Consider the following 27,108-nt stretch of genomic DNA (forward strand, 5'->3'; position numbering starts at 1 on the left):
GTCTCCTAATGCGAAGATCCTGAGTTGAATCTTCGGAGAAGGCGTCAGTGCTGGCAAAGTCGTTTTTTGGGCTTCTCTCACCTTTGCTGGATGTGAAAAGCAAGAAATCTTGCTGACGACATGGCAGAAAAAGATTTGCTGTCCGTTTTTCCCGTCTGACAGGGGTTCAGTGACGCGAGAGCCCATTTCGTTCTGAATAATTGCTCCAAGCCAAAAGGAAAGTGGAGAATGCGGGCATCGATCCCGCTACCTCTCACATGCTAAGCGAGCGCTCTACCATTTGAGCTAATTCCCCGGTCGCTTTGTGCATGGTGCTTTAATTTGCTCCTCAGTAGCCTCTTCGCACTCGCCGCCACGCAGCTCCGCGACCGGCAGAGAAATCCTGCTTGAGGATTGGCCCACTCCTTGACTTCATTAAATACTTTGCTCCAATCGGCGTTGCCGAGCAGCAGTAGGACGTGAAGCCACAGCAACGATGAAAGAAGCCGAGAAGACCCCGAGACTGCGGCAGGGAAGCGAGGTGAGCGGAAAGTGGCGGCCGTCCCGAGCGTGAGGGAGCAGCCGAGAGCGCTGTCTGACTGATAGATGACTTCTTTTGCCTGAAAGTGAGTGCTGAGTGTTTCAAAGTGTTGCTGCTCAATGGCACTCCCTGCTGGTGAGCAGACACAAATGCTCAAGCAAAACAGCTGTGTGCTGGTGGACGCAGAGAGCATTAAAGTTCGAGACAAGAAAAAGAGGTGTCTTGTGCCTTCGTGGCAACATGATGCACTATAAAGTGAAGAGAGGAGCTTTGAGCGAAATGCTGCTTACCACCCGCTTACTGCAAAAGCACGCGAGCGCCTTCGAGCCGGAATTGAACCAGCGACCTAAGGATGACTTTGCTTTGTATTCCACTACAGTCCTCCGCTCTACCAGCTGAGCTATCGAAGGGAAGCGGCAAAGGTGCTTTTGTTTGCCGATAGTTTGCCGTGCGCATTTTGACGCTTCTGGCCTGGCGGAGTCACGTGCGCGTCATCGGTACCTGCTCGTGCCGCAGCGTTGGTGGGACTGTGAGCTGCAAGCTACTCTCCACAGCCTGGATAACGCGTCTGACTACATATCAGAAGATTGTAGGTTTGACTCCTATCTGGCTCGGAGTTTTTTGCAAACAGCGCTTTATAAATGTAAACACCTTGCAAGATGCCCCACATGGCAGCGCTGCCTGGCCGCTTGCATGGCAAGTGCCTTCTCAGCGCAGCAGGCAGCACGTCAGTCTCCTAATGCGAAGATCCTGAGTTGAATCTTCGGAGAAGGCGTCAGTGCTGGCAAAGTCGTTTTTTGGGCTTCTCTCACCTTTGCTGGATGTGAAAAGCAAGAAATCTTGCTGACGACATGGCAGAAAAAGATTTGCTGTCCGTTTTTCCCGTCTGACAGGGGTTCAGTGACGCGAGAGCCCATTTCGTTCTGAATAATTGCTCTAAGCCAAAAGGAAAGTGGAGAATGCGGGCATCGATCCCGCTACCTCTCACATGCTAAGCGAGCGCTCTACCATTTGAGCTAATTCCCCGTTCGCTTTGTGCATGGTGCTTTAGTTTGCTCCTCAGTAGCCTCTTCGCACTCGCCGCCATGCAGCTCCGCGACCGGCAGAGAAATCCTGCTTGAGGATTGGCCCACTCCTTGACTTCATTAAATACTTTGCTCCAATCGGCGTTGCCGAGCAGCAGTAGGACGTGAAGCCACAGCAACGATGAAAGAAGCCGAGAAGACCCCGAGACTGCGGCAGGGAAGCGAGGTGAGCGGAAAGTGGCGGCCGTCCCGAGCGTGAGGGAGCAGCCGAGAGCGCTGTCTGACTGATAGACGACTTCTTTTGCCTGAAAGTGAGTGCTGAGTGTTTCAAAGTGTTGCTGCTCAATGGCACTCCCTGCTGGTGAGCAGACACAAATGCTCAAGCAAAACAGCTGTGTGCTGGTGGACGCAGAGAGCATTAAAGTTCGAGACAAGAAAAAGAGGTGTCTTGTGCCTTCGTGGCAACATGATGCACTATAAAGTGAAGAGAGGAGCTTTGAGCGAAATGCTGCTTACCACCCGCTTACTGCAAAAGCACGCGAGCTCCTTCGAGCCGGAATTGAACCAGCGACCTAAGGATGACTTTGCTTTGTATTCCACTACAGTCCTCCGCTCTACCAGCTGAGCTATCGAAGGGAAGCGGCAAAGGTGCTTTTGTTTGCCGATAGTTTGCCGTGCGCATTTTGACGCTTCTGGCCTGGCGGAGTCACGTGCGCGTCATCGGTACCTGCTCGTGCCGCAGCGTTGGTGGGACTGTGAGCTGCCAGCTACTCTCCACAGCCTGGATAACGCGTCTGACTACAAATCAGAAGATTGTAGGTTTGACTCCTATCTGGCTCGGAGTTTTTTGCAAACAGCGCGTTATAAATGTAAACACCTTGCAAGATGCCCCACATGGCAGCGCTGCCTGGCCGCTTGCATGGCAAGTGCCTTCTCAGCGCAGCAGGCAGCACGTCAGTCTCCTAATGCGAAGATCCTGAGTTGAATCTTCGGAGAAGGCGTCAGTGCTGGCAAAGTCGTTTTTTGGGCTTCTCTCACCTTTGCTGGATGTGAAAAGCAAGAAATCTTGCTGACGACATGGCAGAAAAAGATTTGCTGTCCATTTTTCCCGTCTGACAGGGGTTCAGTGACGCGAGAGCCCATTTCGTTCTGAATAATTGCTCTAAGCCAAAAGGAAAGTGGAGAATGCGGGCATCGATCCCGCTACCTCTCACATGCTAAGCGAGCGCTCTACCATTTGAGCTAATTCCCCGGTCGTTTTGTGCACGGTGCTTTAGTTTGCTCCTCAGTAGCCTCTTCGCACTCGCCGCCACGCAGCTCCGCGACCGGCAGAGAAATCCTGCTTGAGGATTGGCCCACTCCTTGACTTCATTAAATACTTTGCTCCAATCGGCGTTGCCGAGCAGCAGTAGGACGTGAAGCCACAGCAACGATGAAAGAAGCCGAGAAGACCCCGAGACTGCGGCAGGGAAGCGAGGTGAGCGGAAAGTGGCGGCCGTCCCGAGCGTGAGGGAGCAGCCGAGAGCGCTGTCTGACTGATAGACGACTTCTTTTGCCTGAAAGTGAGTGCTGAGTGTTTCAAAGTGTTGCTGCTCAATGGCACTCCCTGCTGGTGAGCAGACACAAATGCTCAAGCAAAACAGCTGTGTGCTGGTGGACGCAGAGAGCATTAAAGTTCGAGACAAGAAAAAGAGGTGTCTTGTGCCTTCGTGGCAACATGATGCACTATAAAGTGAAGAGAGGAGCTTTGAGCGAAATGCTGCTTACCACCCGCTTACTGCAAAAGCACGCGAGCTCCTTCGAGCCGGAATTGAACCAGCGACCTAAGGATGACTTTGCTTTGTATTCCACTACAGTCCTCCGCTCTACCAGCTGAGCTATCGAAGGTAAGCAGCAAAGGTGCTTTTGTTTGCCGATAGTTTGCCGTGCGCATTTTGACGCTTCTGGCCTGGCGGAGTCACGTGCGCGTCATCGGTACCTGCTCGTGCCGCAGCGTTGGTGGGACTGTGAGCTGCAAGCTACTCTCCACAGCCTGGATAACGCGTCTGACTACATATCAGAAGATTGTAGGTTTGACTCCTATCTGGCTCGGAGTTTTTTGCAAACAGCGCTTTATAAATGTAAACACCTTGCAAGATGCCCCACATGGCAGCGCTGCCTGGCCGCTTGCATGGCAAGTGCCTTCTCAGCGCAGCAGGCAGCACGTCAGTCTCCTAATGCGAAGATCCTGAGTTGAATCTTCGGAGAAGGCGTCAGTGCTGGCAAAGTCGTTTTTTGGGCTTCTCTCACCTTTGCTGGATGTGAAAAGCAAGAAATCTTGCTGACGACATGGCAGAAAAAGATTTGCTGTCCGTTTTTCCCGTCTGACAGGGGTTCAGTGACGCGAGAGCCCATTTCGTTCTGAATAATTGCTCTAAGCCAAAAGGAAAGTGGAGAATGCGGGCATCGATCCCGCTACCTCTCACATGCTAAGCGAGCGCTCTACCATTTGAGCTAATTCCCCGTTCGCTTTGTGCATGGTGCTTTAGTTTGCTCCTCAGTAGCCTCTTCGCACTCGCCGCCATGCAGCTCCGCGACCGGCAGAGAAATCCTGCTTGAGGATTGGCCCACTCCTTGACTTCATTAAATACTTTGCTCCAATCGGCGTTGCCGAGCAGCAGTAGGACGTGAAGCCACAGCAACGATGAAAGAAGCCGAGAAGACCCCGAGACTGCGGCAGGGAAGCGAGGTGAGCGGAAAGTGGCGGCCGTCCCGAGCGTGAGGGAGCAGCCGAGAGCGCTGTCTGACTGATAGACGACTTCTTTTGCCTGAAAGTGAGTGCTGAGTGTTTCAAAGTGTTGCTGCTCAATGGCACTCCCTGCTGGTGAGCAGACACAAATGCTCAAGCAAAACAGCTGTGTGCTGGTGGACGCAGAGAGCATTAAAGTTCGAGACAAGAAAAAGAGGTGTCTTGTGCCTTCGTGGCAACATGATGCACTATAAAGTGAAGAGAGGAGCTTTGAGCGAAATGCTGCTTACCACCCGCTTACTGCAAAAGCACGCGAGCTCCTTCGAGCCGGAATTGAACCAGCGACCTAAGGATGACTTTGCTTTGTATTCCACTACAGTCCTCCGCTCTACCAGCTGAGCTATCGAAGGGAAGCGGCAAAGGTGCTTTTGTTTGCCGATAGTTTGCCGTGCGCATTTTGACGCTTCTGGCCTGGCGGAGTCACGTGCGCGTCATCGGTACCTGCTCGTGCCGCAGCGTTGGTGGGACTGTGAGCTGCCAGCTACTCTCCACAGCCTGGATAACGCGTCTGACTACAAATCAGAAGATTGTAGGTTTGACTCCTATCTGGCTCGGAGTTTTTTGCAAACAGCGCGTTATAAATGTAAACACCTTGCAAGATGCCCCACATGGCAGCGCTGCCTGGCCGCTTGCATGGCAAGTGCCTTCTCAGCGCAGCAGGCAGCACGTCAGTCTCCTAATGCGAAGATCCTGAGTTGAATCTTCGGAGAAGGCGTCAGTGCTGGCAAAGTCGTTTTTTGGGCTTCTCTCACCTTTGCTGGATGTGAAAAGCAAGAAATCTTGCTGACGACATGGCAGAAAAAGATTTGCTGTCCATTTTTCCCGTCTGACAGGGGTTCAGTGACGCGAGAGCCCATTTCGTTCTGAATAATTGCTCTAAGCCAAAAGGAAAGTGGAGAATGCGGGCATCGATCCCGCTACCTCTCACATGCTAAGCGAGCGCTCTACCATTTGAGCTAATTCCCCGGTCGCTTTGTGCACGGTGCTTTAGTTTGCTCCTCAGTAGCCTCTTCGCACTCGCCGCCACGCAGCTCCGCGACCGGCAGAGAAATCCTGCTTGAGGATTGGCCCACTCCTTGACTTCATTAAATACTTTGCTCCAATCGGCGTTGCCGAGCAGCAGTAGGACGTGAAGCCACAGCAACGATGAAAGAAGCCGAGAAGACCCCGAGACTGCGGCAGGGAAGCGAGGTGAGCGGAAAGTGGCGGCCGTCCCGAGCGTGAGGGAGCAGCCGAGAGCGCTGTCTGACTGATAGACGACTTCTTTTGCCTGAAAGTGAGTGCTGAGTGTTTCAAAGTGTTGCTGCTCAATGGCACTCCCTGCTGGTGAGCAGACACAAATGCTCAAGCAAAACAGCTGTGTGCTGGTGGACGCAGAGAGCATTAAAGTTCGAGACAAGAAAAAGAGGTGTCTTGTGCCTTCGTGGCAACATGATGCACTATAAAGTGAAGAGAGGAGCTTTGAGCGAAATGCTGCTTACCACCCGCTTACTGCAAAAGCACGCGAGCTCCTTCGAGCCGGAATTGAACCAGCGACCTAAGGATGACTTTGCTTTGTATTCCACTACAGTCCTCCGCTCTACCAGCTGAGCTATCGAAGGGAAGCGGCAAAGGTGCTTTTGTTTGCCGATAGTTTGCCGTGCGCATTTTGACGCTTCTGGCCTGGCGGAGTCACGTGCGCGTCATCGGTACCTGCTCGTGCCGCAGCGTTGGTGGGACTGTGAGCTGCCAGCTACTCTCCACAGCCTGGATAACGCGTCTGACTACAAATCAGAAGATTGTAGGTTTGACTCCTATCTGGCTCGGAGTTTTTTGCAAACAGCGCGTTATAAATGTAAACACCTTGCAAGATGCCCCACATGGCAGCGCTGCCTGGCCGCTTGCATGGCAAGTGCCTTCTCAGCGCAGCAGGCAGCACGTCAGTCTCCTAATGCGAAGATCCTGAGTTGAATCTTCGGAGAAGGCGTCAGTGCTGGCAAAGTCGTTTTTTGGGCTTCTCTCACCTTTGCTGGATGTGAAAAGCAAGAAATCTTGCTGACGACATGGCAGAAAAAGATTTGCTGTCCGTTTTTCCCGTCTGACAGGGGTTCAGTGACGCGAGAGCCCATTTCGTTCTGAATAATTGCTCTAAGCCAAAAGGAAAGTGGAGAATGCGGGCATCGATCCCGCTACCTCTCACATGCTAAGCGAGCGCTCTACCATTTGAGCTAATTCCCCGGTCGCTTTGTGCACGGTGCTTTAGTTTGCTCCTCAGTAGCCTCTTCGCACTCGCCGCCACGCAGCTCCGCGACCGGCAGAGAAATCCTGCTTGAGGATTGGCCCACTCCTTGACTTCATTAAATACTTTGCTCCAATCGGCGTTGCCGAGCAGCAGTAGGACGTGAAGCCACAGCAACGATGAAAGAAGCCGAGAAGACCCCGAGACTGCGGCAGGGAAGCGAGGTGAGCGGAAAGTGGCGGCCGTCCCGAGCGTGAGGGAGCAGCCGAGAGCGCTGTCTGACTGATAGACGACTTCTTTTGCCTGAAAGTGAGTGCTGAGTGTTTCAAAGTGTTGCTGCTCAATGGCACTCCCTGCTGGTGAGCAGACACAAATGCTCAAGCAAAACAGCTGTGTGCTGGTGGACGCAGAGAGCATTAAAGTTCGAGACAAGAAAAAGAGGTGTCTTGTGCCTTCGTGGCAACATGATGCACTATAAAGTGAAGAGAGGAGCTTTGAGCGAAATGCTGCTTACCACCCGCTTACTGCAAAAGCACGCGAGCTCCTTCGAGCCGGAATTGAACCAGCGACCTAAGGTTGACTTTGCTTTGTATTCCACTACAGTCCTCCGCTCTACCAGCTGAGCTATCGAAGGTAAACAGCAAAGGTGCTTTTGTTTGCCGATAGTTTGCCGTGCGCATTTTGACGCTTCTGGCCTGGCGGAGTCACGTGCGCGTCATCGGTACCTGCTCGTGCCGCAGCGTTGGTGGGACTGTGAGCTGCAAGCTACTCTCCACAGCCTGGATAACGCGTCTGACTACATATCAGAAGATTGTAGGTTTGACTCCTATCTGGCTCGGAGTTTTTTGCAAACAGCGCTTTATAAATGTAAACACCTTGCAAGATGCCCCACATGGCAGCGCTGCCTGGCCGCTTGCATGGCAAGTGCCTTCTCAGCGCAGCAGGCAGCACGTCAGTCTCCTAATGCGAAGATCCTGAGTTGAATCTTCGGAGAAGGCGTCAGTGCTGGCAAAGTCGTTTTTTGGGCTTCTCTCACCTTTGCTGGATGTGAAAAGCAAGAAATCTTGCTGACGACATGGCAGAAAAAGATTTGCTGTCCGTTTTTCCCGTCTGACAGGGGTTCAGTGACGCGAGAGCCCATTTCGTTCTGAATAATTGCTCTAAGCCAAAAGGAAAGTGGAGAATGCGGGCATCGATCCCGCTACCTCTCACATGCTAAGCGAGCGCTCTACCATTTGAGCTAATTCCCCGTTCGCTTTGTGCATGGTGCTTTAGTTTGCTCCTCAGTAGCCTCTTCGCACTCGCCGCCATGCAGCTCCGCGACCGGCAGAGAAATCCTGCTTGAGGATTGGCCCACTCCTTGACTTCATTAAATACTTTGCTCCAATCGGCGTTGCCGAGCAGCAGTAGGACGTGAAGCCACAGCAACGATGAAAGAAGCCGAGAAGACCCCGAGACTGCGGCAGGGAAGCGAGGTGAGCGGAAAGTGGCGGCCGTCCCGAGCGTGAGGGAGCAGCCGAGAGCGCTGTCTGACTGATAGACGACTTCTTTTGCCTGAAAGTGAGTGCTGAGTGTTTCAAAGTGTTGCTGCTCAATGGCACTCCCTGCTGGTGAGCAGACACAAATGCTCAAGCAAAACAGCTGTGTGCTGGTGGACGCAGAGAGCATTAAAGTTCGAGACAAGAAAAAGAGGTGTCTTGTGCCTTCGTGGCAACATGATGCACTATAAAGTGAAGAGAGGAGCTTTGAGCGAAATGCTGCTTACCACCCGCTTACTGCAAAAGCACGCGAGCTCCTTCGAGCCGGAATTGAACCAGCGACCTAAGGATGACTTTGCTTTGTATTCCACTACAGTCCTCCGCTCTACCAGCTGAGCTATCGAAGGGAAGCGGCAAAGGTGCTTTTGTTTGCTGATAGTTTGCCGTGCGCATTTTGACGCTTCTGGCCTGGCGGAGTCACGTGCGCGTCATCGGTACCTGCTCGTGCCGCAGCGTTGGTGGGACTGTGAGCTGCCAGCTACTCTCCACAGCCTGGATAACGCGTCTGACTACAAATCAGAAGATTGTAGGTTTGACTCCTATCTGGCTCGGAGTTTTTTGCAAACAGCGCGTTATAAATGTAAACACCTTGCAAGATGCCCCACATGGCAGCGCTGCCTGGCCGCTTGCATGGCAAGTGCCTTCTCAGCGCAGCAGGCAGCACGTCAGTCTCCTAATGCGAAGATCCTGAGTTGAATCTTCGGAGAAGGCGTCAGTGCTGGCAAAGTCGTTTTTTGGGCTTCTCTCACCTTTGCTGGATGTGAAAAGCAAGAAATCTTGCTGACGACATGGCAGAAAAAGATTTGCTGTCCGTTTTTCCCATCTGACAGGGGTTCAGTGACGCGAGAGCCCATTTCGTTCTGAATAATTGCTCTAAGCCAAAAGGAAAGTGGAGAATGCGGGCATCGATCCCGCTACCTCTCACATGCTAAGCGAGCGCTCTACCATTTGAGCTAATTCCCCGGTCGCTTTGTGCATGGTGCTTTAGTTTGCTCCTCAGTAGCCTCTTCGCACTCGCCGCCACGCAGCTCCGCGACCGGCAGAGAAATCCTGCTTGAGGATTGGCCCACTCCTTGACTTCATTAAATACTTTGCTCCAATCGGCGTTGCCGAGCAGCAGTAGGACGTGAAGCCACAGCAACGATGAAAGAAGCCGAGAAGACCCCGAGACTGCGGCAGGGAAGCGAGGTGAGCGGAAAGTGGCGGCCGTCCCGAGCGTGAGGGAGCAGCCGAGAGCGCTGTCTGACTGATAGACGACTTCTTTTGCCTGAAAGTGAGTGCTGAGTGTTTCAAAGTGTTGCTGCTCAATGGCACTCCCTGCTGGTGAGCAGACACAAATGCTCAAGCAAAACAGCTGTGTGCTGGTGGACGCAGAGAGCATTAAAGTTCGAGACAAGAAAAAGAGGTGTCTTGTGCCTTCGTGGCAACATGATGCACTATAAAGTGAAGAGAGGAGCTTTGAGCGAAATGCTGCTTACCACCCGCTTACTGCAAAAGCACGCGAGCTCCTTCGAGCCGGAATTGAACCAGCGACCTAAGGATGACTTTGCTTTGTATTCCACTACAGTCCTCTGCTCTACCAGCTGAGCTATCGAAGGGAAGCGGCAAAGGTGCTTTTGTTTGCCGATAGTTTGCCGTGCGCATTTTGACGCTTCTGGCCTGGCGGAGTCACGTGCGCGTCATCGGTACCTGCTCGTGCCGCAGCGTTGGTGGGACTGTGAGCTGCCAGCTACTCTCCACAGCCTGGATAACGCGTCTGACTACAAATCAGAAGATTGTAGGTTTGACTCCTATCTGGCTCGGAGTTTTTTGCAAACAGCGCGTTATAAATGTAAACACCTTGCAAGATGCCCCACATGGCAGCGCTGCCTGGCCGCTTGCATGGCAAGTGCCTTCTCAGCGCAGCAGGCAGCACGTCAGTCTCCTAATGCGAAGATCCTGAGTTGAATCTTCGGAGAAGGCGTCAGTGCTGGCAAAGTCGTTTTTTGGGCTTCTCTCACCTTTGCTGGATGTGAAAAGCAAGAAATCTTGCTGACGACATGGCAGAAAAAGATTTGCTGTCCGTTTTTCCCGTCTGACAGGGGTTCAGTGACGCGAGAGCCCATTTCGTTCTGAATAATTGCTCTAAGCCAAAAGGAAAGTGGAGAATGCGGGCATCGATCCCGCTACCTCTCACATGCTAAGCGAGCGCTCTACCATTTGAGCTAATTCCCCGGTCGCTTTGTGCACGGTGCTTTAGTTTGCTCCTCAGTAGCCTCTTCGCACTCGCCGCCACGCAGCTCCGCGACCGGCAGAGAAATCCTGCTTGAGGATTGGCCCACTCCTTGACTTCATTAAATACTTTGCTCCAATCGGCGTTGCCGAGCAGCAGTAGGACGTGAAGCCACAGCAACGATGAAAGAAGCCGAGAAGACGCCGAGACTGCGGCAGGGAAGCGAGGTGAGCGGAAAGTGGCGGCCGTCCCGAGCGTGAGGGAGCAGCCGAGAGCGCCGTCTGACTGATAGACGACTTCTTTTGCCTGAAAGTGAGTGCTGAGTGTTTCAAAGTGTTGCTGCTCAATGGCACTCCCTGCTGGTGAGCAGACACAAATGCTCAAGCAAAACAGCTGTGTGCTGGTGGACGCAGAGAGCATTAAAGTTCGAGACAAGAAAAAGAGGTGTCTTGTGCCTTCGTGGCAACATGATGCACTATAAAGTGAAGAGAGGAGCTTTGAGCGAAATGCTGCTTACCACCCGCTTACTGCAAAAGCACGCGAGCTCCTTCGAGCCGGAATTGAACCAGCGACCTAAGGATGACTTTGCTTTGTATTCCACTACAGTCCTCCGCTCTACCAGCTGAGCTATCGAAGGGAAGCGGCAAAGGTGCTTTTGTTTGCCGATAGTTTGCCGTGCGCATTTTGACGCTTCTGGCCTGGCGGAGTCACGTGCGCGTCATCGGTACCTGCTCGTGCCGCAGCGTTGGTGGGACTGTGAGCTGCCAGCTACTCTCCACAGCCTGGATAACGCGTCTGACTACAAATCAGAAGATTGTAGGTTTGACTCCTATCTGGCTCGGAGTTTTTTGCAAACAGCGCGTTATAAATGTAAACACCTTGCAAGATGCCCCACATGGCAGCGCTGCCTGGCCGCTTGCATGGCAAGTGCCTTCTCAGCGCAGCAGGCAGCACGTCAGTCTCCTAATGCGAAGATCCTGAGTTGAATCTTCGGAGAAGGCGTCAGTGCTGGCAAAGTCGTTTTTTGGGCTTCTCTCACCTTTGCTGGATGTGAAAAGCAAGAAATCTTGCTGACGACATGGCAGAAAAAGATTTGCTGTCCGTTTTTCCCGTCTGACAGGGGTTCAGTGACGCGAGAGCCCATTTCGTTCTGAATAATTGCTCCAAGCCAAAAGGAAAGTGGAGAATGCGGGCATCGATCCCGCTACCTCTCACATGCTAAGCGAGCGCTCTACCATTTGAGCTAATTCCCCGGTCGCTTTGTGCATGGTGCTTTAGTTTGCTCCTCAGTAGCCTCTTCGCACTCGCCGCCACGCAGCTCCGCGACCGGCAGAGAAATCCTGCTTGAGGATTGGCCCACTCCTTGACTTCATTAAATACTTTGCTCCAATCGGCGTTGCCGAGCAGCAGTAGGACGTGAAGCCACAGCAACGATGAAAGAAGCCGAGAAGACCCCGAGACTGCGGCAGGGAAGCGAGGTGAGCGGAAAGTGGCGGCCGTCCCGAGCGTGAGGGAGCAGCCGAGAGCGCTGTCTGACTGATAGATGACTTCTTTTGCCTGAAAGTGAGTGCTGAGTGTTTCAGTGTTGCTGCTCAATGGCACTCCCTGCTGGTGAGCAGACACAAATGCTCAAGCAAAACAGCTGTGTGCTGGTGGACGCAGAGAGCATTAAAGTTCGAGACAAGAAAAAGAGGTGTCTTGTGCCTTCGTGGCAACATGATGCACTATAAAGTGAAGAGAGGAGCTTTGAGCGAAATGCTGCTTACCACCCGCTTACTGCAAAAGCACGCGAGCGCCTTCGAGCCGGAATTGAACCAGCGACCTAAGGATGACTTTGCTTTGTATTCCACTACAGTCCTCCGCTCTACCAGCTGAGCTATCGAAGGGAAGCGGCAAAGGTGCTTTTGTTTGCCGATAGTTTGCCGTGCGCATTTTGACGCTTCTGGCCTGGCGGAGTCACGTGCGCGTCATCGGTACCTGCTCGTGCCGCAGCGTTGGTGGGACTGTGAGCTGCCAGCTACTCTCCACAGCCTGGATAACGCATCTGACTACAAATCAGAAGATTGTAGGTTTGACTCCTATCTGGCTCGGAGTTTTTTGCAAACAGCGCGTTATAAATGTAAACACCTTGCAAGATGCCCCACATGGCAGCGCTGCCTGGCCGCTTGCATGGCAAGTGCCTTCTCAGCGCAGCAGGCAGCACGTCAGTCTCCTAATGCGAAGATCCTGAGTTGAATCTTCGGAGAAGGCGTCAGTGCTGGCAAAGTCGTTTTTTGGGCTTCTCTCACCTTTGCTGGATGTGAAAAGCAAGAAATCTTGCTGACGACATGGCAGAAAAAGATTTGCTGTCCGTTTTTCCCGTCTGACAGGGGTTCAGTGACGCGAGAGCCCATTTCGTTCTGAATAATTGCTCCAAGCCAAAAGGAAAGTGGAGAATGCGGGCATCGATCCCGCTACCTCTCACATGCTAAGCGAGCGCTCTACCATTTGAGCTAATTCCCCGGTCGCTTTGTGCATGGTGCTTTAGTTTGCTCCTCAGTAGCCTCTTCGCACTCGCCGCCACGCAGCTCCGCGACCGGCAGAGAAATCCTGCTTGAGGATTGGCCCACTCCTTGACTTCATTAAATACTTTGCTCCAATCGGCGTTGCCGAGCAGCAGTAGGACGTGAAGCCACAGCAACGATGAAAGAAGCCGAGAAGACCCCGAGACTGCGGCAGGGAAGCGAGGTGAGCGGAAAGTGGCGGCCGTCCCGAGCGTGAGGGAGCAGCCGAGAGCGCTGTCTGACTGATAGACGACTTCTTTTGCCTGAAAGTGAGTGCTGAGTGTTTCAAAGTGTTGCTGCTCAATGGCACTCCCTGCTGGTGAGCAGACACAAATGCTCAAGCAAAACAGCTGTGTGCTGGTGGACGCAGAGAGCATTAAAGTTCGAGACAAGAAAAAGAGGTGTCTTGTGCCTTCGTGGCAACATGATGCACTATAAAGTGAAGAGAGGAGCTTTGAGCGAAATGCTGCTTACCACCCGCTTACTGCAAAAGCACGCGAGCTCCTTCGAGCCGGAATTGAACCAGCGACCTAAGGATGACTTTGCTTTGTATTCCACTACAGTCCTCCGCTCTACCAGCTGAGCTATCGAAGGGAAGCGGCAAAGGTGCTTTTGTTTGCCGATAGTTTGCCGTGCGCATTTTGACGCTTCTGGCCTGGCGGAGTCACGTGCGCGTCATCGGTACCTGCTCGTGCCGCAGCGTTGGTGGGACTGTGAGCTGCCAGCTACTCTCCACAGCCTGGATAACGCGTCTGACTACAAATCAGAAGATTGTAGGTTTGACTCCTATCTGGCTCGGAGTTTTTTGCAAACAGCGCGTTATAAATGTAAACACCTTGCAAGATGCCCCACATGGCAGCGCTGCCTGGCCGCTTGCATGGCAAGTGCCTTCTCAGCGCAGCAGGCAGCACGTCAGTCTCCTAATGCGAAGATCCTGAGTTGAATCTTCGGAGAAGGCGTCAGTGCTGGCAAAGTCGTTTTTTGGGCTTCTCTCACCTTTGCTGGATGTGAAAAGCAAGAAATCTTGCTGACGACATGGCAGAAAAAGATTTGCTGTCCATTTTTCCCGTCTGACAGGGGTTCAGTGACGCGAGAGCCCATTTCGTTCTGAATAATTGCTCTAAGCCAAAAGGAAAGTGGAGAATGCGGGCATCGATCCCGCTACCTCTCACATGCTAAGCGAGCGCTCTACCATTTGAGCTAATTCCCCGGTCGCTTTGTGCACGGTGCTTTAGTTTGCTCCTCAGTAGCCTCTTCGCACTCGCCGCCACGCAGCTCCGCGACCGGCAGAGAAATCCTGCTTGAGGATTGGCCCACTCCTTGACTTCATTAAATACTTTGCTCCAATCGGCGTTGCCGAGCAGCAGTAGGACGTGAAGCCACAGCAACGATGAAAGAAGCCGAGAAGACCCCGAGACTGCGGCAGGGAAGCGAGGTGAGCGGAAAGTGGCGGCCGTCCCGAGCGTGAGGGAGCAGCCGAGAGCGCTGTCTGACTGATAGACGACTTCTTTTGCCTGAAAGTGAGTGCTGAGTGTTTCAAAGTGTTGCTGCTCAATGGCACTCCCTGCTGGTGAGCAGACACAAATGCTCAAGCAAAACAGCTGTGTGCTGGTGGACGCAGAGAGCATTAAAGTTCGAGACAAGAAAAAGAGGTGTCTTGTGCCTTCGTGGCAACATGATGCACTATAAAGTGAAGAGAGGAGCTTTGAGCGAAATGCTGCTTACCACCCGCTTACTGCAAAAGCACGCGAGCTCCTTCGAGCCGGAATTGAACCAGCGACCTAAGGATGACTTTGCTTTGTATTCCACTACAGTCCTCCGCTCTACCAGCTGAGCTATCGAAGGGAAGCGGCAAAGGTGCTTTTGTTTGCCGATAGTTTGCCGTGCGCATTTTGACGCTTCTGGCCTGGCGGAGTCACGTGCGCGTCATCGGTACCTGCTCGTGCCGCAGCGTTGGTGGGACTGTGAGCTGCCAGCTACTCTCCACAGCCTGGATAACGCGTCTGACTACAAATCAGAAGATTGTAGGTTTGACTCCTATCTGGCTCGGAGTTTTTTGCAAACAGCGCGTTATAAATGTAAACACCTTGCAAGATGCCCCACATGGCAGCGCTGCCTGGCCGCTTGCATGGCAAGTGCCTTCTCAGCGCAGCAGGCAGCACGTCAGTCTCCTAATGCGAAGATCCTGAGTTGAATCTTCGGAGAAGGCGTCAGTGCTGGCAAAGTCGTTTTTTGGGCTTCTCTCACCTTTGCTGGATGTGAAAAGCAAGAAATCTTGCTGACGACATGGCAGAAAAAGATTTGCTGTCCATTTTTCCCGTCTGACAGGGGTTCAGTGACGCGAGAGCCCATTTCGTTCTGAATAATTGCTCTAAGCCAAAAGGAAAGTGGAGAATGCGGGCATCGATCCCGCTACCTCTCACATGCTAAGCGAGCGCTCTACCATTTGAGCTAATTCCCCGGTCGCTTTGTGCACGGTGCTTTAGTTTGCTCCTCAGTAGCCTCTTCGCACTCGCCGCCACGCAGCTCCGCGACCGGCAGAGAAATCCTGCTTGAGGATTGGCCCACTCCTTGACTTCATTAAATACTTTGCTCCAATCGGCGTTGCCGAGCAGCAGTAGGACGTGAAGCCACAGCAACGATGAAAGAAGCCGAGAAGACCCCGAGACTGCGGCAGGGAAGCGAGGTGAGCGGAAAGTGGCGGCCGTCCCGAGCGTGAGGGAGCAGCCGAGAGCGCTGTCTGACTGATAGACGACTTCTTTTGCCTGAAAGTGAGTGCTGAGTGTTTCAAAGTGTTGCTGCTCAATGGCACTCCCTGCTGGTGAGCAGACACAAATGCTCAAGCAAAACAGCTGTGTGCTGGTGGACGCAGAGAGCATTAAAGTTCGAGACAAGAAAAAGAGGTGTCTTGTGCCTTCGTGGCAACATGATGCACTATAAAGTGAAGAGAGGAGCTTTGAGCGAAATGCTGCTTACCACCCGCTTACTGCAAAAGCACGCGAGCTCCTTCGAGCCGGAATTGAACCAGCGACCTAAGGTTGACTTTGCTTTGTATTCCACTACAGTCCTCCGCTCTACCAGCTGAGCTATCGAAGGTAAGCAGCAAAGGTGCTTTTGTTTGCCGATAGTTTGCCGTGCGCATTTTGACGCTTCTGGCCTGGCGGAGTCACGTGCGCGTCATCGGTACCTGCTCGTGCCGCAGCGTTGGTGGGACTGTGAGCTGCAAGCTACTCTCCACAGCCTGGATAACGCGTCTGACTACATATCAGAAGATTGTAGGTTTGACTCCTATCTGGCTCGGAGTTTTTTGCAAACAGCGCTTTATAAATGTAAACACCTTGCAAGATGCCCCACATGGCAGCGCTGCCTGGCCGCTTGCATGGCAAGTGCCTTCTCAGCGCAGCAGGCAGCACGTCAGTCTCCTAATGCGAAGATCCTGAGTTGAATCTTCGGAGAAGGCGTCAGTGCTGGCAAAGTCGTTTTTTGGGCTTCTCTCACCTTTGCTGGATGTGAAAAGCAAGAAATCTTGCTGACGACATGGCAGAAAAAGATTTGCTGTCCGTTTTTCCCGTCTGACAGGGGTTCAGTGACGCGAGAGCCCATTTCGTTCTGAATAATTGCTCTAAGCCAAAAGGAAAGTGGAGAATGCGGGCATCGATCCCGCTACCTCTCACATGCTAAGCGAGCGCTCTACCATTTGAGCTAATTCCCCGTTCGCTTTGTGCATGGTGCTTTAGTTTGCTCCTCAGTAGCCTCTTCGCACTCGCCGCCATGCAGCTCCGCGACCGGCAGAGAAATCCTGCTTGAGGATTGGCCCACTCCTTGACTTCATTAAATACTTTGCTCCAATCGGCGTTGCCGAGCAGCAGTAGGACGTGAAGCCACAGCAACGATGAAAGAAGCCGAGAAGACCCCGAGACTGCGGCAGGGAAGCGAGGTGAGCGGAAAGTGGCGGCCGTCCCGAGCGTGAGGGAGCAGCCGAGAGCGCTGTCTGACTGATAGACGACTTCTTTTGCCTGAAAGTGAGTGCTGAGTGTTTCAAAGTGTTGCTGCTCAATGGCACTCCCTGCTGGTGAGCAGACACAAATGCTCAAGCAAAACAGCTGTGTGCTGGTGGACGCAGAGAGCATTAAAGTTCGAGACAAGAAAAAGAGGTGTCTTGTGCCTTCGTGGCAACATGATGCACTATAAAGTGAAGAGAGGAGCTTTGAGCGAAATGCTGCTTACCACCCGCTTACTGCAAAAGCACGCGAGCTCCTTCGAGCCGGAATTGAACCAGCGACCTAAGGATGACTTTGCTTTGTATTCCACTACAGTCCTCCGCTCTACCAGCTGAGCTATCGAAGGGAAGCGGCAAAGGTGCTTTTGTTTGCTGATAGTTTGCCGTGCGCATTTTGACGCTTCTGGCCTGGCGGAGTCACGTGCGCGTCATCGGTACCTGCTCGTGCCGCAGCGTTGGTGGGACTGTGAGCTGCCAGCTACTCTCCACAGCCTGGATAACGCGTCTGACTACAAATCAGAAGATTGTAGGTTTGACTCCTATCTGGCTCGGAGTTTTTTGCAAACAGCGCGTTATAAATGTAAACACCTTGCAAGATGCCCCACATGGCAGCGCTGCCTGGCCGCTTGCATGGCAAGTGCCTTCTCAGCGCAGCAGGCAGCACGTCAGTCTCCTAATGCGAAGATCCTGAGTTGAATCTTCGGAGAAGGCGTCAGTGCTGGCAAAGTCGTTTTTTGGGCTTCTCTCACCTTTGCTGGATGTGAAAAGCAAGAAATCTTGCTGACGACATGGCAGAAAAAGATTTGCTGTCCGTTTTTCCCATCTGACAGGGGTTCAGTGACGCGAGAGCCCATTTCGTTCTGAATAATTGCTCTAAGCCAAAAGGAAAGTGGAGAATGCGGGCATCGATCCCGCTACCTCTCACATGCTAAGCGAGCGCTCTACCATTTGAGCTAATTCCCCGGTCGCTTTGTGCATGGTGCTTTAGTTTGCTCCTCAGTAGCCTCTTCGCACTCGCCGCCACGCAGCTCCGCGACCGGCAGAGAAATCCTGCTTGAGGATTGGCCCACTCCTTGACTTCATTAAATACTTTGCTCCAATCGGCGTTGCCGAGCAGCAGTAGGACGTGAAGCCACAGCAACGATGAAAGAAGCCGAGAAGACCCCGAGACTGCGGCAGGGAAGCGAGGTGAGCGGAAAGTGGCGGCCGTCCCGAGCGTGAGGGAGCAGCCGAGAGCGCTGTCTGACTGATAGACGACTTCTTTTGCCTGAAAGTGAGTGCTGAGTGTTTCAAAGTGTTGCTGCTCAATGGCACTCCCTGCTGGTGAGCAGACACAAATGCTCAAGCAAAACAGCTGTGTGCTGGTGGACGCAGAGAGCATTAAAGTTCGAGACAAGAAAAAGAGGTGTCTTGTGCCTTCGTGGCAACATGATGCACTATAAAGTGAAGAGAGGAGCTTTGAGCGAAATGCTGCTTACCACCCGCTTACTGCAAAAGCACGCGAGCTCCTTCGAGCCGGAATTGAACCAGCGACCTAAGGATGACTTTGCTTTGTATTCCACTACAGTCCTCTGCTCTACCAGCTGAGCTATCGAAGGGAAGCGGCAAAGGTGCTTTTGTTTGCCGATAGTTTGCCGTGCGCATTTTGACGCTTCTGGCCTGGCGGAGTCACGTGCGCGTCATCGGTACCTGCTCGTGCCGCAGCGTTGGTGGGACTGTGAGCTGCCAGCTACTCTCCACAGCCTGGATAACGCGTCTGACTACAAATCAGAAGATTGTAGGTTTGACTCCTATCTGGCTCGGAGTTTTTTGCAAACAGCGCGTTATAAATGTAAACACCTTGCAAGATGCCCCACATGGCAGCGCTGCCTGGCCGCTTGCATGGCAAGTGCCTTCTCAGCGCAGCAGGCAGCACGTCAGTCTCCTAATGCGAAGATCCTGAGTTGAATCTTCGGAGAAGGCGTCAGTGCTGGCAAAGTCGTTTTTTGGGCTTCTCTCACCTTTGCTGGATGTGAAAAGCAAGAAATCTTGCTGACGACATGGCAGAAAAAGATTTGCTGTCCGTTTTTCCCGTCTGACAGGGGTTCAGTGACGCGAGAGCCCATTTCGTTCTGAATAATTGCTCTAAGCCAAAAGGAAAGTGGAGAATGCGGGCATCGATCCCGCTACCTCTCACATGCTAAGCGAGCGCTCTACCATTTGAGCTAATTCCCCGGTCGCTTTGTGCACGGTGCTTTAGTTTGCTCCTCAGTAGCCTCTTCGCACTCGCCGCCACGCAGCTCCGCGACCGGCAGAGAAATCCTGCTTGAGGATTGGCCCACTCCTTGACTTCATTAAATACTTTGCTCCAATCGGCGTTGCCGAGCAGCAGTAGGACGTGAAGCCACAGCAACGATGAAAGAAGCCGAGAAGACGCCGAGACTGCGGCAGGGAAGCGAGGTGAGCGGAAAGTGGCGGCCGTCCCGAGCGTGAGGGAGCAGCCGAGAGCGCCGTCTGACTGATAGACGACTTCTTTTGCCTGAAAGTGAGTGCTGAGTGTTTCAAAGTGTTGCTGCTCAATGGCACTCCCTGCTGGTGAGCAGACACAAATGCTCAAGCAAAACAGCTGTGTGCTGGTGGACGCAGAGAGCATTAAAGTTCGAGACAAGAAAAAGAGGTGTCTTGTGCCTTCGTGGCAACATGATGCACTATAAAGTGAAGAGAGGAGCTTTGAGCGAAATGCTGCTTACCACCCGCTTACTGCAAAAGCACGCGAGCTCCTTCGAGCCGGAATTGAACCAGCGACCTAAGGATGACTTTGCTTTGTATTCCACTACAGTCCTCCGCTCTACCAGCTGAGCTATCGAAGGGAAGCGGCAAAGGTGCTTTTGTTTGCCGATAGTTTGCCGTGCGCATTTTGACGCTTCTGGCCTGGCGGAGTCACGTGCGCGTCATCGGTACCTGCTCGTGCCGCAGCGTTGGTGGGACTGTGAGCTGCCAGCTACTCTCCACAGCCTGGATAACGCGTCTGACTACAAATCAGAAGATTGTAGGTTTGACTCCTATCTGGCTCGGAGTTTTTTGCAAACAGCGCGTTATAAATGTAAACACCTTGCAAGATGCCCCACATGGCAGCGCTGCCTGGCCGCTTGCATGGCAAGTGCCTTCTCAGCGCAGCAGGCAGCACGTCAGTCTCCTAATGCGAAGATCCTGAGTTGAATCTTCGGAGAAGGCGTCAGTGCTGGCAAAGTCGTTTTTTGGGCTTCTCTCACCTTTGCTGGATGTGAAAAGCAAGAAATCTTGCTGACGACATGGCAGAAAAAGATTTGCTGTCCGTTTTTCCCGTCTGACAGGGGTTCAGTGACGCGAGAGCCCATTTCGTTCTGAATAATTGCTCCAAGCCAAAAGGAAAGTGGAGAATGCGGGCATCGATCCCGCTACCTCTCACATGCTAAGCGAGCGCTCTACCATTTGAGCTAATTCCCCGGTCGCTTTGTGCATGGTGCTTTAGTTTGCTCCTCAGTAGCCTCTTCGCACTCGCCGCCACGCAGCTCCGCGACCGGCAGAGAAATCCTGCTTGAGGATTGGCCCACTCCTTGACTTCATTAAATACTTTGCTCCAATCGGCGTTGCCGAGCAGCAGTAGGACGTGAAGCCACAGCAACGATGAAAGAAGCCGAGAAGACCCCGAGACTGCGGCAGGGAAGCGAGGTGAGCGGAAAGTGGCGGCCGTCCCGAGCGTGAGGGAGCAGCCGAGAGCGCTGTCTGACTGATAGATGACTTCTTTTGCCTGAAAGTGAGTGCTGAGTGTTTCAGTGTTGCTGCTCAATGGCACTCCCTGCTGGTGAGCAGACACAAATGCTCAAGCAAAACAGCTGTGTGCTGGTGGACGCAGAGAGCATTAAAGTTCGAGACAAGAAAAAGAGGTGTCTTGTGCCTTCGTGGCAACATGATGCACTATAAAGTGAAGAGAGGAGCTTTGAGCGAAATGCTGCTTACCACCCGCTTACTGCAAAAGCACGCGAGCGCCTTCGAGCCGGAATTGAACCAGCGACCTAAGGATGACTTTGCTTTGTATTCCACTACAGTCCTCCGCTCTACCAGCTGAGCTATCGAAGGGAAGCGGCAAAGGTGCTTTTGTTTGCCGATAGTTTGCCGTGCGCATTTTGACGCTTCTGGCCTGGCGGAGTCACGTGCGCGTCATCGGTACCTGCTCGTGCCGCAGCGTTGGTGGGACTGTGAGCTGCCAGCTACTCTCCACAGCCTGGATAACGCGTCTGACTACAAATCAGAAGATTGTAGGTTTGACTCCTATCTGGCTCGGAGTTTTTTGCAAACAGCGCGTTATAAATGTAAACACCTTGCAAGATGCCCCACATGGCAGCGCTGCCTGGCCGCTTGCATGGCAAGTGCCTTCTCAGCGCAGCAGGCAGCACGTCAGTCTCCTAATGCGAAGATCCTGAGTTGAATCTTCGGAGAAGGCGTCAGTGCTGGCAAAGTCGTTTTTTGGGCTTCTCTCACCTTTGCTGGATGTGAAAAGCAAGAAATCTTGCTGACGACATGGCAGAAAAAGATTTGCTGTCCATTTTTCCCGTCTGACAGGGGTTCAGTGACGCGAGAGCCCATTTCGTTCTGAATAATTGCTCTAAGCCAAAAGGAAAGTGGAGAATGCGGGCATCGATCCCGCTACCTCTCACATGCTAAGCGAGCGCTCTACCATTTGAGCTAATTCCCCGGTCGCTTTGTGCACGGTGCTTTAGTTTGCTCCTCAGTAGCCTCTTCGCACTCGCCGCCACGCAGCTCCGCGACCGGCAGAGAAATCCTGCTTGAGGATTGGCCCACTCCTTGACTTCATTAAATACTTTGCTCCAATCGGCGTTGCCGAGCAGCAGTAGGACGTGAAGCCACAGCAACGATGAAAGAAGCCGAGAAGACCCCGAGACTGCGGCAGGGAAGCGAGGTGAGCGGAAAGTGGCGGCCGTCCCGAGCGTGAGGGAGCAGCCGAGAGCGCTGTCTGACTGATAGACGACTTCTTTTGCCTGAAAGTGAGTGCTGAGTGTTTCAAAGTGTTGCTGCTCAATGGCACTCCCTGCTGGTGAGCAGACACAAATGCTCAAGCAAAACAGCTGTGTGCTGGTGGACGCAGAGAGCATTAAAGTTCGAGACAAGAAAAAGAGGTGTCTTGTGCCTTCGTGGCAACATGATGCACTATAAAGTGAAGAGAGGAGCTTTGAGCGAAATGCTGCTTACCACCCGCTTACTGCAAAAGCACGCGAGCTCCTTCGAGCCGGAATTGAACCAGCGACCTAAGGATGACTTTGCTTTGTATTCCACTACAGTCCTCCGCTCTACCAGCTGAGCTATCGAAGGTAAGCAGCAAAGGTGCTTTTGTTTGCCGATAGTTTGCCGTGCGCATTTTGACGCTTCTGGCCTGGCGGAGTCACGTGCGCGTCATCGGTACCTGCTCGTGCCGCAGCGTTGGTGGGACTGTGAGCTGCCAGCTACTCTCCACAGCCTGGATAACGCGTCTGACTACAAATCAGAAGATTGTAGGTTTGACTCCTATCTGGCTCGGAGTTTTTTGCAAACAGCGCGTTATAAATGTAAACACCTTGCAAGATGCCCCACATGGCAGCGCTGCCTGGCCGCTTGCATGGCAAGTGCCTTCTCAGCGCAGCAGGCAGCACGTCAGTCTCCTAATGCGAAGATCCTGAGTTGAATCTTCGGAGAAGGCGTCAGTGCTGGCAAAGTCGTTTTTTGGGCTTCTCTCACCTTTGCTGGATGTGAAAAGCAAGAAATCTTGCTGACGACATGGCAGAAAAAGATTTGCTGTCCATTTTTCCCGTCTGACAGGGGTTCAGTGACGCGAGAGCCCATTTCGTTCTGAATAATTGCTCTAAGCCAAAAGGAAAGTGGAGAATGCGGGCATCGATCCCGCTACCTCTCACATGCTAAGCGAGCGCTCTACCATTTGAGCTAATTCCCCGGTCGCTTTGTGCACGGTGCTTTAGTTTGCTCCTCAGTAGCCTCTTCGCACTCGCCGCCACGCAGCTCCGCGACCGGCAGAGAAATCCTGCTTGAGGATTGGCCCACTCCTTGACTTCATTAAATACTTTGCTCCAATCGGCGTTGCCGAGCAGCAGTAGGACGTGAAGCCACAGCAACGATGAAAGAAGCCGAGAAGACCCCGAGACTGCGGCAGGGAAGCGAGGTGAGCGGAAAGTGGCGGCCGTCCCGAGCGTGAGGGAGCAGCCGAGAGCGCTGTCTGACTGATAGACGACTTCTTTTGCCTGAAAGTGAGTGCTGAGTGTTTCAAAGTGTTGCTGCTCAATGGCACTCCCTGCTGGTGAGCAGACACAAATGCTCAAGCAAAACAGCTGTGTGCTGGTGGACGCAGAGAGCATTAAAGTTCGAGACAAGAAAAAGAGGTGTCTTGTGCCTTCGTGGCAACATGATGCACTATAAAGTGAAGAGAGGAGCTTTGAGCGAAATGCTGCTTACCACCCGCTTACTGCAAAAGCACGCGAGCTCCTTCGAGCCGGAATTGAACCAGCGACCTAAGGATGACTTTGCTTTGTATTCCACTACAGTCCTCCGCTCTACCAGCTGAGCTATCGAAGGTAAGCAGCAAAGGTGCTTTTGTTTGCCGATAGTTTGCCGTGCGCATTTTGACGCTTCTGGCCTGGCGGAGTCACGTGCGCGTCATCGGTACCTGCTCGTGCCGCAGCGTTGGTGGGACTGTGAGCTGCAAGCTACTCTCCACAGCCTGGATAACGCGTCTGACTACATATCAGAAGATTGTAGGTTTGACTCCTATCTGGCTCGGAGTTTTTTGCAAACAGCGCTTTATAAATGTAAACACCTTGCAAGATGCCCCACATGGCAGCGCTGCCTGGCCGCTTGCATGGCAAGTGCCTTCTCAGCGCAGCAGGCAGCACGTCAGTCTCCTAATGCGAAGATCCTGAGTTGAATCTTCGGAGAAGGCGTCAGTGCTGGCAAAGTCGTTTTTTGGGCTTCTCTCACCTTTGCTGGATGTGAAAAGCAAGAAATCTTGCTGACGACATGGCAGAAAAAGATTTGCTGTCCGTTTTTCCCGTCTGACAGGGGTTCAGTGACGCGAGAGCCCATTTCGTTCTGAATAATTGCTCTAAGCCAAAAGGAAAGTGGAGAATGCGGGCATCGATCCCGCTACCTCTCACATGCTAAGCGAGCGCTCTACCATTTGAGCTAATTCCCCGGTCGCTTTGTGCACGGTGCTTTAGTTTGCTCCTCAGTAGCCTCTTCGCACTCGCCGCCACGCTGCTCCGCGACCGGCAGAGAAATCCTGCTTGAGGATCGGCCCACTCCTTGACTTCATTAAATACTTTGCTCCAATCGGCGTTGCCGAGCAGCAGTAGGACGTGAAGCCACAGCAGCGATGAAAGAAGCCGAGTAAATCCCGAGACTGCGGCAGGGAAGCGAGGTGAGCGGAAAGTGGCGGCCGTCCCGAGCGTGAGGGAGCAGCCGAGAGCGCTGTCTGACTGATAGACGACTTCTTTTGCCTGAAAGTGAGTGCTGAGTGTTTCAAAGTGTTGCTGCTCAATGGCACTCCCTGCTGGTGAGCAGACACAAATGCTCAAGCAAAACAGCTGTGTGCTGGTGGACGCAGAGAGCATTAAAGTTCGAGACAAGAAAAAGAGGTGTCTTGTGCCTTCGTGGCAACATGATGCACTATAAAGTGAAGAGAGGAGCTTTGAGCGAAATGCTGCTTACCACCCGCTTACTGCAAAAGCACGCGAGCTCCTTCGAGCCGGAATTGAACCAGCGACCTAAGGATGACTTTGCTTTGTATTCCACTACAGTCCTCCGCTCTACCAGCTGAGCTATCGAAGGGAAGCGGCAAAGGTGCTTTTGTTTGCCGATAGTTTGCCGTGCGCATTTTGACGCTTCTGGCCTGGCGGAGTCACGTGCGCGTCATCGGTACCTGCTCGTGCCGCAGCGTTGGTGGGACTGTGAGCTGCCAGCTACTCTCCACAGCCTGGATAACGCGTCTGACTACAAATCAGAAGATTGTAGGTTTGACTCCTATCTGGCTCGGAGTTTTTTGCAAACAGCGCGTTATAAATGTAAACACCTTGCAAGATGCCCCACATGGCAGCGCTGCCTGGCCGCTTGCATGGCAAGTGCCTTCTCAGCGCAGCAGGCAGCACGTCAGTCTCCTAATGCGAAGATCCTGAGTTGAATCTTCGGAGAAGGCGTCACTGCTGGCAAAGTCGTTTTTTGGGCTTCTCTCACCTTTGCTGGATGTGAAAAGCAAGAAATCTTGCTGACGACATGGCAGAAAAAGATTTGCTGTCCGTTTTTCCCGTCTGACAGGGGTTCAGTGACGCGAGAGCCCATTTCGTTCTGAATAATTGCTCTAAGCCAAAAGGAAAGTGGAGAATGCGGGCATCGATCCCGCTACCTCTCACATGCTAAGCGAGCGCTCTACCATTTGAGCTAATTCCCCGGTCGCTTTGTGCACGGTGCTTTAGTTTGCTCCTCAGTAGCCTCTTCGCACTCGCCGCCACGCAGCTCCGCGACCGGCAGAGAAATCCTGCTTGAGGATTGGCCCACTCCTTGACTTCATTAAATACTTTGCTCCAATCGGCGTTGCCGAGCAGCAGTAGGACGTGAAGCCACAGCAACGATGAAAGAAGCCGAGAAGACCCCGAGACTGCGGCAGGGAAGCGAGGTGAGCGGAAAGTGGCGGCCGTCCCGAGCGTGAGGGAGCAGCCGAGAGCGTTGTCTGACTGATAGACGACTTCTTTTGCCTGAAAGTGAGTGCTGAGTGTTTCAAAGTGTTGCTGCTCAATGGCACTCCCTGCTGGTGAGCAGACACAAATGCTCAAGCAAAACAGCTGTGTGCTGGTGGACGCAGAGAGCATTAAAGTTCGAGACAAGAAAAAGAGGTGTCTTGTGCCTTCGTGGCAACATGATGCACTATAAAGTGAAGAGAGGAGCTTTGAGCGAAATGCTGCTTACCACAAAAGCACGCGAGCTCCTTCGAGCCGGAATTGAACCAGCGACCTAAGGATGACTTTGCTTTGTATTCCACTACAGTCCTCCGCTCTACCAGCTGAGCTATCGAAGGGAAGCAGCAAAGGTGCTTTTGTTTGCCGATAGTTTGCCGTGCGCATTTTGACGCTTCTGGCCTGGCGGAGTCACGTGCGCGTCATCGGTACCTGCTCGTGCCGCAGCGTTGGTGGGACTGTGAGCTGCCAGCTACTCTCCACAGCCTGGATAACGCGTCTGACTACAAATCAGAAGATTGTAGGTTTGACTCCTATCTGGCTCGGAGTTTTTTGCAAACAGCGCGTTATAAATGTAAACACCTTGCAAGATGCCCCACATGGCAGCGCTGCCTGGCCGCTTGCATGGCAAGTGCCTTCTCAGCGCAGCAGGCAGCACGTCAGTCTCCTAATGCGAAGATCCTGAGTTGAATCTTCGGAGAAGGCGTCAGTGCTGGCAAAGTCGTTTTTTGGGCTTCTCTCACCTTTGCTGGATGTGAAAAGCAAGAAATCTTGCTGACGACATGGCAGAAAAAGATTTGCTGTCCGTTTTTCCCGTCTGACAGGGGTTCAGTGACGCGAGAGCCCATTTCGTTCTGAATAATTGCTCTAAGCCAAAAGGAAAGTGGAGAATGCGGGCATCGATCCCGCTACCTCTCACATGCTAAGCGAGCGCTCTACCATTTGAGCTAATTCCCCGGTCGCTTTGTGCACGGTGCTTTAGTTTGCTCCTCAGTAGCCTCTTCGCACTCGCCGCCACGCAGCTCCGCGACCGGCAGAGAAATCCTGCTTGAGGATTGGCCCACTCCTTGACTTCATTAAATACTTTGCTCCAATCGGCGTTGCCGAGCAGCAGTAGGACGTGAAGCCACAGCAACGATGAAAGAAGCCGAGAAGACCCCGAGACTGCGGCAGGGAAGCGAGGTGAGCGGAAAGTGGCGGCCGTCCCGAGCGTGAGGGAGCAGCCGAGAGCGCTGTCTGACTGATAGACGACTTCTTTTGCCTGAAAGTGAGTGCTGAGTGTTTCAAAGTGTTGCTGCTCAATGGCACTCCCTGCTGGTGAGCAGAAACAAATGCTCAAGCAAAACAGCTGTGTGCTGGTGGACGCAGAGAGCATTAAAGTTCGAGACAAGAAAAAGAGGTGTCTTGTGCCTTCGTGGCAACATGATGCACTATAAAGTGAAGAGAGGAGCTTTGAGCGAAATGCTGCTTACCACCCGCTTACTGCAAAAGCACACGAGCTCCTTCGAGCCGGA

General features: G+C 52.9%; 14 non-coding genes across 14 annotated transcripts; all 14 read right to left on the reverse strand.

Moving 5' to 3' along the window:
* Positions 1-2,089: 2,089 nt before the first annotated feature.
* Positions 2,090-2,181, reverse strand: trnay-gua (transfer RNA tyrosine (anticodon GUA)). The gene is given in 2 exon segments: positions 2,090-2,125; positions 2,145-2,181. It is a non-coding gene; the product is annotated as a tRNA-Tyr (tRNA).
* A 1,159-nt stretch (positions 2,182-3,340) lies between these two features.
* On the reverse strand, positions 3,341-3,432 carry trnay-gua (transfer RNA tyrosine (anticodon GUA)). The gene is given in 2 exon segments: positions 3,341-3,376; positions 3,396-3,432. It is a non-coding gene; the product is annotated as a tRNA-Tyr (tRNA).
* Positions 3,433-4,591: 1,159 nt separating this feature from the next.
* Positions 4,592-4,683, reverse strand: trnay-gua (transfer RNA tyrosine (anticodon GUA)). The gene is given in 2 exon segments: positions 4,592-4,627; positions 4,647-4,683. It is a non-coding gene; the product is annotated as a tRNA-Tyr (tRNA).
* Positions 4,684-5,842: 1,159 nt separating this feature from the next.
* On the reverse strand, positions 5,843-5,934 carry trnay-gua (transfer RNA tyrosine (anticodon GUA)). The gene is given in 2 exon segments: positions 5,843-5,878; positions 5,898-5,934. It is a non-coding gene; the product is annotated as a tRNA-Tyr (tRNA).
* Positions 5,935-8,344: 2,410 nt separating this feature from the next.
* trnay-gua (transfer RNA tyrosine (anticodon GUA)) lies at positions 8,345-8,436 on the reverse strand. The gene is given in 2 exon segments: positions 8,345-8,380; positions 8,400-8,436. It is a non-coding gene; the product is annotated as a tRNA-Tyr (tRNA).
* Positions 8,437-10,846: 2,410 nt separating this feature from the next.
* On the reverse strand, positions 10,847-10,938 carry trnay-gua (transfer RNA tyrosine (anticodon GUA)). The gene is given in 2 exon segments: positions 10,847-10,882; positions 10,902-10,938. It is a non-coding gene; the product is annotated as a tRNA-Tyr (tRNA).
* A 2,408-nt stretch (positions 10,939-13,346) lies between these two features.
* On the reverse strand, positions 13,347-13,438 carry trnay-gua (transfer RNA tyrosine (anticodon GUA)). The gene is given in 2 exon segments: positions 13,347-13,382; positions 13,402-13,438. It is a non-coding gene; the product is annotated as a tRNA-Tyr (tRNA).
* Positions 13,439-14,597: 1,159 nt separating this feature from the next.
* Positions 14,598-14,689, reverse strand: trnay-gua (transfer RNA tyrosine (anticodon GUA)). Its single transcript is given in 2 exon segments — positions 14,598-14,633; positions 14,653-14,689. It is a non-coding gene; the product is annotated as a tRNA-Tyr (tRNA).
* Positions 14,690-17,099: 2,410 nt separating this feature from the next.
* On the reverse strand, positions 17,100-17,191 carry trnay-gua (transfer RNA tyrosine (anticodon GUA)). The gene is given in 2 exon segments: positions 17,100-17,135; positions 17,155-17,191. It is a non-coding gene; the product is annotated as a tRNA-Tyr (tRNA).
* A 2,410-nt stretch (positions 17,192-19,601) lies between these two features.
* On the reverse strand, positions 19,602-19,693 carry trnay-gua (transfer RNA tyrosine (anticodon GUA)). Its single transcript is given in 2 exon segments — positions 19,602-19,637; positions 19,657-19,693. It is a non-coding gene; the product is annotated as a tRNA-Tyr (tRNA).
* Positions 19,694-22,101: 2,408 nt separating this feature from the next.
* Positions 22,102-22,193, reverse strand: trnay-gua (transfer RNA tyrosine (anticodon GUA)). The gene is given in 2 exon segments: positions 22,102-22,137; positions 22,157-22,193. It is a non-coding gene; the product is annotated as a tRNA-Tyr (tRNA).
* A 1,159-nt stretch (positions 22,194-23,352) lies between these two features.
* On the reverse strand, positions 23,353-23,444 carry trnay-gua (transfer RNA tyrosine (anticodon GUA)). Its single transcript is given in 2 exon segments — positions 23,353-23,388; positions 23,408-23,444. It is a non-coding gene; the product is annotated as a tRNA-Tyr (tRNA).
* Positions 23,445-24,603: 1,159 nt separating this feature from the next.
* On the reverse strand, positions 24,604-24,695 carry trnay-gua (transfer RNA tyrosine (anticodon GUA)). Its single transcript is given in 2 exon segments — positions 24,604-24,639; positions 24,659-24,695. It is a non-coding gene; the product is annotated as a tRNA-Tyr (tRNA).
* A 1,148-nt stretch (positions 24,696-25,843) lies between these two features.
* trnay-gua (transfer RNA tyrosine (anticodon GUA)) lies at positions 25,844-25,935 on the reverse strand. Its single transcript is given in 2 exon segments — positions 25,844-25,879; positions 25,899-25,935. It is a non-coding gene; the product is annotated as a tRNA-Tyr (tRNA).
* Between the last annotated feature and the right edge of the window lie 1,173 nt (positions 25,936-27,108).

This window comes from Somniosus microcephalus, unplaced genomic scaffold (genome assembly GCF_052327205.1).
Source record: "Somniosus microcephalus isolate GS21.2 unplaced genomic scaffold, FLI_Smic_1.0 scaffold63, whole genome shotgun sequence".
Lineage (NCBI taxonomy): Eukaryota > Metazoa > Chordata > Chondrichthyes > Squaliformes > Somniosidae > Somniosus > Somniosus microcephalus.